Source organism: Pieris brassicae, assembly GCF_905147105.1.
Source record: "Pieris brassicae chromosome W unlocalized genomic scaffold, ilPieBrab1.1 SUPER_W_unloc_2, whole genome shotgun sequence".
Classification (NCBI taxonomy): domain Eukaryota; kingdom Metazoa; phylum Arthropoda; class Insecta; order Lepidoptera; family Pieridae; genus Pieris; species Pieris brassicae.
The window spans coordinates 124,473-134,379 of NW_025575867.1; the positions used below are offsets into that span (position 1 = coordinate 124,473).

General features: G+C 34.6%; 3 long non-coding RNA genes across 6 annotated transcripts; 1 reads left to right on the forward strand and 2 right to left on the reverse strand.

Annotated features, from left to right (window-relative positions):
• Positions 1–541: 541 nt before the first annotated feature.
• Positions 542–2,787, reverse strand: LOC123719062. 2 transcript variants are annotated; one of them, XR_006755121.1, is made up of 3 exons: positions 2,734–2,787; positions 1,327–1,509; positions 542–881 (listed from the first exon to the last, which is right to left on the reverse strand). It is a non-coding gene; the product is annotated as an uncharacterized LOC123719062 (long non-coding RNA). The 2 variants fall into 2 exon arrangements; XR_006755120.1 differs by lacking the exon at positions 2,734–2,787 and adding an exon at positions 2,391–2,482.
• Positions 2,788–3,209: 422 nt separating this feature from the next.
• On the forward strand, positions 3,210–6,470 carry LOC123719061. 3 transcript variants are annotated; one of them, XR_006755117.1, is made up of 4 exons: positions 3,210–3,696; positions 4,085–4,221; positions 4,371–4,495; positions 6,366–6,470. It is a non-coding gene; the product is annotated as an uncharacterized LOC123719061 (long non-coding RNA). The 3 variants fall into 3 exon arrangements; XR_006755118.1 differs by having other exon boundaries at positions 4,371–4,469; XR_006755119.1 differs by lacking the exon at positions 4,371–4,495.
• A 406-nt stretch (positions 6,471–6,876) lies between these two features.
• Positions 6,877–8,320, reverse strand: LOC123719066. Its single transcript, XR_006755125.1, has 3 exons — positions 7,619–8,320; positions 7,164–7,538; positions 6,877–6,936 (listed from the first exon to the last, which is right to left on the reverse strand). It is a non-coding gene; the product is annotated as an uncharacterized LOC123719066 (long non-coding RNA).
• Positions 8,321–9,907: the final 1,587 nt, after the last annotated feature.

The window sequence follows — 9,907 nt, forward strand, 5'->3', positions numbered from 1 at the left end:
TAACGATTAACTTAATCATGGGAGTTACACTCCGAGAGCATAGCCAGACGCAGGCACTCTCTTCTTCATACAGTTATTCGTTTCATAACGATTAACTAAATCATGGGAGTTACACTCCGAGAGCATAGCCAGACGCAGGCACTCTCTTCTTCATACAGTTATTCGTTTCATAACGATTAACTAAATCATGGGAGTTACACTCCGAGAGCATAGCCAGACGCAGGCACTCTCTTCTTCATACAGTTATTCGTTTCATAACGATTAACTAAATCATGGGAGTTACACTCCGAGAGCATAGCCAGACGCAGGCACTCTCTTCTTCATACAGTTATTCGTTTCATAACGATTAACTAAATCATGGGAGTTACACTCCGAGAGCATAGCCAGACGCAGGCACTCTCTTCTTCATACAGTTATTCGTTTCATAACGATTAACTAAATCATGGGAGTTACACTCCGAGAGCATAGCCAGACGTAGGCACTCTCTTCTACATACAGTTATTCGTTTCATAACGATTAACTTAATCATGGGAGTTACACCCCGAGAGCATAGCCAGACGTAGGCGTAGCTGAGTCGGCGATGCCACTTAATTTCCCTGGGAGGTTGGAGGTTCCATCTGGCTGTTACAGGGATATTCAGTTGCGCAGCTAGGTTTAGTGTCTTCGAAGAATAATAATTTCAGCGTATTAAAAACGCTGCTACTAATTGCCTAAGCTAGTTTTTAATTGGACCGACGTGGGGTTTGGATCACATCCACAATTACAGATGTCAAGTATTATTATAATAAGTGTTTATACCTCTTTCCTGTCGGTCGAATCTCCGTTCAGTCGAAAAGCTTGTCCAGCGACAGTTGTTCCAGGGGCGTCTTGTCATCATTCATCTGAAGGTAAAATAAATTATATAATTACTAGCTGCCATAGAATGTGGTTTTAGATTTGAATTTGATTTACACTTCGGTCTAAGTAACACGTGGTTGGCTAACACCAAAAATTAAAAAAGTTCATACTTTAGCCTCAATAACACGTGGTAATCATGATATTGAATTGTAGCTTATATGACACGTTTGTCGGTTTACCATAGCAGTGCCATCTATTGATCACTTACTCAATTCAGTCGAATAATTCGAATAATTGTGACTGTCAATTAATTATAGACAAATAATTTGCAATAAAATAAAATTGCGACTATAATTAAAGATCTAAGCTACCCTATCTCTTGAGTTGGACCAGACCGCTCACGGTGTGCCAATTTAATTTAAAATCGGTTAAGTAGTTTAGGAGGCCATCGCGGACGGAAGTACTTTTCAATAAAATTTTGAAACTTACTTTGGCAAATATTCCAACTGCAACCGAATGGCTTAAAATTTGATCTGCTAGGCGCTCTTTGATTTTCTGTTTGCCATTCTGTACTGGTTGTAAGTGGTGCTGGGTTAAAGCTGGAGCAAACACGGTTGGGATTCTCGCGATCTTTATTATAAAACTCCTCTATGTGGCTCCACTTTACTGTACCTGCAATGGAAGGTTATGATCTTATTCTCAAAACAATTTTAACCAATCACAGGTCAAGCGGCAATAAGAAAATAAATATGGTACAGCAGAGGTACATCAATTATTAGTTATTTTAATTAGGCAATAAGGCAATACTAACAACTACTTGATGCAGGGAAATAATTGCCAAAGGCCACTAGCGGATAAATAAGTCAATGGATGGTCATGGTTCAATGGATAAATAAGTCATAAAAAAGTTTTAATATCTTTCCGCTGTTCAATTAATTAAATTATTATACCAACCTATGTTTAGTTTTCTGTTTATTTGTATATCTAGTGTAATGGGCCTTAGCATTGAGTTTTACGTTATATGTCAGATTTTTTCTTATTGACATTTCATCAAAAGCCATTTTACATAAATTATCATTGACATCTTGGTCTTTTGTGATTTCTTTTACTGTCTGTATTACTGGGCTGTTGATTCCACATACCATTGGAATTTTGTTCAATAATGCCTTGAGAGAGCTGACAAAATAACCTAGTATTGTCTTTGGTTAACATAGCTTTTACACATTGAAAGAAACCAATTTTTTATACCGGATTAAAACTATTTGTATTATTATAAACTTATAATTATGTATAATAATCCAGTTAAAAAAATATTTTCTTTCAAAATAACCTAATCAATAATATAAAACAAAAGTTTGATTTCTTATAGATGCTCAAGACGTTCACTTTATCATCCAGTGTCCATCTCATTCCAGTTAATTTTCTTATAAAGTTTTTCAGTTGGCTTTGTAATAGTAAAGAAAATGAATTATTTAATGTGCTTTTTAATATTTCATTGCTAGGTTCGTTTGATGTTAGTACACTTAATATAGATCTTTTGGAGTTTTTATCACCTTGAAACTTTTTTCAGAGCCTCACTATTTCAGATAGATTTTTTCTGCATCTCTTAGACAGCGTTTGCTTTTGAGGTATAAGTTCACTGAACTTTTTCACGTCCAAGTCCTACAAAATACCTTTGCTAGTTGATGGTTCCTGGAAAATATACAAAAATAATTGAATAAAAAATTCGAAAAAGATAACAAATCCAATAAGTGGATGGAGAAAATAGAAAACTTTTAATCATCCATATATCACCTAGATGTGTGTCAGAAATGTACTGCCTACCTCTATGTAAAAAAGCATGACTATAAAAATTTGTCTATTTGACTTAGGTAGAATATGAATGTAAATACTCACTTGGATGTCATAACTTGCTCTATATGGACTACAATGTTTGTTTTTTAATTGGTCTTATCTAACTTGTTAAGTCTTTTCCTATCGCTGCTGGTAAATGAAGATTCATTCAAATGATTTTCACATAGTATCCTATGCTGGGCATTCACTGTTTTTAATGATTCAATGGATGTCCCATCACCATTAGGAAAACAATTTAGCCCAAACTTTAACACTAAAAATAAAGTTTTCATTAGACATAGTTAATAGTGAAGCTGTTTTGGATAATCTTTCCAATATGGACCGTCGATTTAAATGCCCATTTTTTTGTAGATAGTACTCACTAAAAGAAAGAGTTTTGCAAAGATTTAGGTTGCGCAAACTTACGGTTCATGAGATACATTTATTAAAACTTTTCACACAAATTGGTAAGTAACAACACGCAATTACAAAATATATTTGACAAATAATTGATGTCAAACGTCAATCACTTAGTGTAGGGTTCCGAAAATTTTCAAAGTATCGATACTACTCTGGTATCGACATTAAACTTTCTAATATGGATCATCGGTTTAAATGCCCATATTTGTTTTGTAGATAGTACAAAAGTTATTGAAAATATCGATACTACTCGGGTATCGATACTTTTTGGTGATCACTAAATTTGTTTTTAAGCCATTCATTTTGTTTAATGGCGTCCAGTCATCGTTTGTCACCCTTGCAGTAGAAATCGTTTTACGTACTCCTATAAACTTACAACGTTTGACTACCATGGCGTCTCCGAAGCCCATTGTTTGAAGAGTTAAGTGAAGTGCAAGTGTTGGACTCAAATTAGCCGCTTGTCACGGCCTCCTCTTCTGCGCCGATCCTTGACGAACCGGTTGCTGGTCCTAGTGGGCTGACTAGTCCTGGCGAGGAATTTGCTGCGATGCCCAGACTTACTAGGTCATCTGGCAGAAGGCTTAATCCTTACTCGGATGAGTTAAAGTAAGTTTTGATTTATGTTATTTCAGGTCAGGTTATAAAATAATAAATCATTAGTAAAAAAAAAAAAAATTGCTTACTGGAATTTTGAAAAAGTTGGATTGCATAAGGTCTGTTGTGGATTTTAAAATGAAATTTATAGCTGAAAATATTTTTTTCATTGTTTGTAACTTTCTGTATTATCTAATTCTGTATTATCGTGTACTTTTTTAATATCAAAAAAGTACCCAAAACCGAATCAGAGCACCCCACTATCCACATGGTCTTGTCTGCCCTACCCCTAGAGTATATATAAAAGCTCCGAAGTAGCCGTCAACCCCCTCCCCGCCCCTCTAAAACCTCAAATATCGACGGTCCATATTGGAAAGATTAACCGATCTACTTACTTCAGAGGCCCATTCTCGGACGGAAGAGGGAACCTATGCAAGGATAAGGAAGAATCTTCTTTTGATGGTATACCGCATTTTGAGTATTTTCCCTACCATGTTTTGGCAAAGTACAACACAAAATCGTCAATATGACTTACCTGTAAGTGAAGTTTTATTATACATTGAGCTTTGAGACTTTAATACTACCCTCAGTTTTCATTTGATTGAAATTGTAACTACACGTGTGTAAATCCAGTTGTAATGTATCCTCGAACGAAGGCGTACATAACCAAAAGCGTCGCGTAACAGGTAACGCACGGCCGCCGCCCTAACGACCACTTGTCGCTGGATGAGACAATGAACTGCTGCAGGTATCGGGAGAAGATCCATCAAAGTCTAATACTCCAGGTGAAGACATACAGTTTGATCTTGCAGTAAGCTTACACTTTACAACTTTTATCTAAGTATTCTAATCAATGCACCCAATTTGAACCCAGAGGAAAAGACCGCAATCTCAAACAGGATTAATATAGGACGCAGGTTTCAAATGAAACCAAATGCTACAGCTACTTCTTGTTTAGCAGAGGCCACTCACAGTGTTCTTGTCTGCGGAAACAAGAAATATGTACCTATTAAAATTACTTATGGATACGGATTCCAATGTGACACACAATACCAAGACTCAGTCACACGACACAACTTTATTCTATATAGCCTTAAAAGATCTAAAAGAACAACTTCAAGGAACATAGGTATACAAGTACCTATTCAGTAAGCGATTAGTTGACTACAAGCTCGCATCAAAATCAGAAAAGGACAAAGAAGGTCAAAAAGAATTTAATCATAGGCAAAAGGGGAATCCAGGATGAAGGAGCTTGCTCACAGCCTACTATAGGCAGTCGCGTCCAGCGCCGCGCGCGCCACCTCGCGCTCACTGGTAGTTTATCAAAGAATGTTATTCACTTATTACTTGTGATACAACTCTATTATCGTGGATAAAAGGTTATAAAATACCTTTTTCTTGGTCAGCGATGTTCCTAAAAGTAAACTATATTCAGAGACTGAACAAAGCAAATTCGAACAATCTATAAATTACAACAAAAACACTCCCGCACAAGGCGTTAACCGACAGATAACCGTTTGGCACCGTTAGGTGGCTATCTGAGGGCCGCAGGTAAACCCGCGTTCATAAATTGAAGCGAAGCGACCAATGAGAGGGCGGCAGGCAGCAAGGCAGCGATCGGACTGACCAATGAGAGGGCAGCAGGCAGCAAGGCAGCGGTCGGACAGCGCGTGCGCACTGGCAAGCGGCGATGACTCACACGGAGCGAGCGAGATGGCACTACAGCACTGATGACTCACACGGAGAGAGCACTGGAGCAGACATCCGCACGGGTCGGCGGTCGGAAGCGAAAGTGGCCCCTGCGCATGTGTCACAACCTCTTTTATAATCACAACTCCCTCCTCCGACTCGACCATCCCACTTCGGGAAAATGGTCGAGTCAATTCGTAACAACTCGTAAACAACCGAACGAGTCAAATGAGTAACTATTGCACATGCGCACTTGTAGCAAGATTCTTAAGAATATGTTTCATAAAAATGTTTAGAATTTAGAATAATTAAATTAATATTAGAAGCTAACACAAGAAATATTAAGTTTATGTCCTCCAGCTACACTGAATGTTTACAAAATATTCAGGACGCTAGAACACTTCTTGAAGCTAAAGGATTTATTGTAAATACTGAAAAGAGTAATGAAATTCTTGTAAATTCTTGGGTATATAATAAAATGTAGAACTTAAATCTGTTAATATGATAATAATAAACAAATTTTTCAAAATCTCGCACAATTAGATGGCTTACGTGCCTACCTCTGCCTGTCCAGCAGCAGAATATGGCTGGTTTTACACGAAGGGTCTAGAGAGTAAATATTTTAACCATCGATAGTTTTACCGGACTTACAATGGTATCGTGCGTCAGACCAACCTATAAATTAAATTAAATCGGTTGACTTTTGTTAAGAAATGTATAGTGATTCAATTCAATTTCCTCATCTTACTAAAATTACTAAAGAACTTTGGCGATGGGGCGAAGGCTTACACGGTTTCCTGGTCAATTTATTTAATGGCTTTCCATCGTTTGCTATCATATTTAAAACGTTAGGAAAAATTATTAACGGCAATGAGTTTGGCATCATATTTGTTTTCCTGTGGACTACTCGAACGTGGTGACCGCTTTTCAGAAGGCTCTTAGTTTCGGGAACCATAATTTTCTAACCTAATGAAACTTATCTCTCATTCCAGCAACCGAGAAGAGTGCCTTTGTCATCAGTGTCATCTATAATATAAAAAATGAATCGCAGAATGTGTAGGTAAGCGCATAACTATACAAAGCCTGAACCAATTGTACCAGTTCTGTTTTTTTAATGTTCGTTGAAGTTGAAGTTGATGGTTTTAACATTTTCATTGGTTTACATTTATAACATTTGTTTATAACATTGGATTACATATTAGTAATATATAAGAGTATAATGAAATAAATTTTATATTATGTTATGTTTTATTTATTTTTCCTAATATTTCATTACATTACATGGTTATGATAAATAATAATTTAATTTTATAGGTAGATTAACGACATAACTTATTAAAATTTTAACTAACTTTCTTCTAAGAAAAATAAGTACTAGTATTTTATATGTACAAAAGGACATTTAAATACAACATGTTTGTTTCTGCTAGAATTAAGAAGAATATATTAATTTTCCAAAATAATAAATAAAGCTTGTTCTTTCAGTTACGTCTTGATTTCCTTCATTAACTTCTTGACTTGAAACTGTATCAAGTGTTGGAACTAAAACTTCTGCCGGTATATCTACAAATTATAATCCTTACAAATATTTTGCATAACAGCTGTGGCAATAACAATAGCTTGAACTTAAGCTAGTAATAAATACAATGTTAAAGCGACATTTCCATACTCCAAATTTTCCGAAAAAGACAAATATTTTAACCTTACATCATGTTTCATTTGGGTCACATATCTTGCAACTTTTTGACATAGTATAATTATTAATACTCTAAATTATACTATATATTTACCTCTCTATAGTATTCCTATTCTTAATGTGTACTTCATCATATCTCTGGTCAGTCAGAGAAATGGTGTTAATGAATAAGGTATATTTGAGTAAGCACTATTAACAACCATCCAGTGATTTCTCAGTAGACCTGTACGATATTAAGCTATAAACAAATATACCTGTTAATTTAGTTGGCACATTTATCAAGTTCTACCTTCTTATCAATAAATTTGAATTAACTTGTAGAACTGAGTTTACAAAAGTTGTTGCATCATGAGCGGCACCAGGCCATGGGGAACAACATTAATATATTTTATTTCTGCATCACACACAGCTTGTACATTTAAAGAGAAATATCCTTTTCAATTACAATATTATTCACCAATTACGTCACCTAAAGAAAATAATGCTGCTTAAAATTATTACAACTTCATACTATAATGTACAATGTTAAATAATATATAAATTACTTACATGATGATTGAATTCGTAAATGTGGCATAACAAAAAACCACAAATAAAATATTTAAATTTTTTTGGTTCAACAGTTTATGTGCATGATAAGTTATATAAGACAAAATTCGATGTTAAGTCATGGAAAGGTATTCTTGTGGGATACGAACCAAACGGTTATAAAGTTTGGAATCCTAAATGCGAAAAATTTATTACTGTCAGAGATGTCATAGTAGATGAGACAAATTACTTCAATCCAGGCCTGCGTTGCGACCTGAAGAGAATATAGTAAATTCTCATGATAATGTTAACATTGACAACATTTCAAAGTCAATAAAGTCTCAAAAAACTGACAGATATAAATCAGATACCTGTAAATCTGATGATTATGAAGTTCCTCAGAAAATTCGCAAAACTAACCATGACATCGTCGAATTTGAACAACCAAATGCACATTCTGATGATCTTTCAGTGGTCGTAAATAATGAGGACACAACCAGTTGTATTGAACCACGTAGGAGTGATAGGCTTAAAGTCGTCCCCCTATTTCTTATAAAGAAATCGATGATAACCTTATGTGTGCTAGTTCAATTTTGTGTAAAATACCAAATTCGTTTCAAGAGATTAAAACACGAGACGATAGAGTTCATTGGGAAGGTGCAATTAAATTCTCTATTTTTAAATAAAACATGGACTTTAGTACCACGGCCAGATAACAAAAATATTATAGATTGCAAATGGATGTTTAATATAAAAAATGATGAATTCGGAAAGCCTTTACGCTATAAAGCTCGACTCGTTGCTAGGGCTTTTAGCCAGGAATATCTCATAGACTATAATGAGACTTTTGCACCTGTTGCAAGAATAGCTAGTTTTAGATTTATTATTGCTTTTGCTAATCAATATAATTTACTTGTACATCACATGGACGTAAAAACTGCATTTCTAAATGGGGTACTACAGGAAGAAATATATATGAAAGTTCCAGAAGGGGTGTCTTGCAAAAATGGTTATGTGTGTAAATTAAATAAAGCATTATATGGGCTAAAGCAAGCCGCTAGATACTGGTTTGAAATTTTTGAACAGTCTCTTAGGCGGGAGGGTTTTCAGAATTCATCAGTAGATAGATGTATTTATATACTAAATAAAGGAGATATACAGAAAAATATATATGTGGTACTTTATGTTGATGATTTGGTAATAGTGAGTGCTAATGTAAATACAATAAACAGTTTTAAAATATATTTAATGAGTAAATTTAAAATGACAGATTTACATGAAATTAAATTATTTCTTGGAATTAAAATAACTCGTTGCGATGATATGATAATGTTAGATCAAAGTGCTTATATTAAAACAGTTTTAAATAAATTTTGCATGCAGGATTGCAACAAAAACCTGCAACTACTCCTATGGATAGTAAACTCAATTATGAAGCACTAAACTCAGAAAAAATTACACTGCTCCATGTCGCAATTTAATTGGTTGTCTAATGTATATAATGCTATGTACTCGACCTGACTTAAGCACTAGCGTTAATATATTAAGTAGGTACACAAATTAAAATAATAAAGAATTGTGGCAATGCCTCAAAAAAGTGCTTAGATATTTAAAAGGCACAACTGATTTTAAATTATGTTATAAAAGGTGTGAATATAATAACATCTTAACTGGGTATGTGGACTCCGATTGGGGAGGTAATGATGTAAAGAGTACAACCGGGTATATATTTAAATTGTTTGAACATTGTTCAATAACCTGGACAACAAAGAAACAATAGTCAGTAGCAGCCTCCTCCACAGCGGCTGAGTATATGGCCTTATATGAAGCCTTTATGGCTTAAATCTTTGGTAAGGAGTATTCATATTGATATATCCACTCCTATTGTAATATATGAAGACAATTAACTGACAGACAGACATTTTTCTAGGGAACAAATAGAGAAAAATGTAATAAAGCTAAAATACATTCCCACAGGTCAACAACCTGCAGATGCGTTAACAAAACCATTACCAGCGGTTACGTTTCATGAAATGAGGAGAAACATGGGTTTACAATTATAATATTTAATGAGTTGGCTATTATTTGTTATTAATTTAATTATTCTGTTATATTCATTGTGTTCTGATAATTATATGTAATGTATATAATGTATCGAATTTAAGATGATGAAATGATCTGATAAGGTTTTTCTGGGTTTTCCCTTATCCGAGCAACAAATGTTGGATCATTATTTTTGTATTTTCCCAGACTCGCTTGGAAGTTATATAGTTCTGTTTAGGCATTTGATTTGTACAAGAATTAAAATAT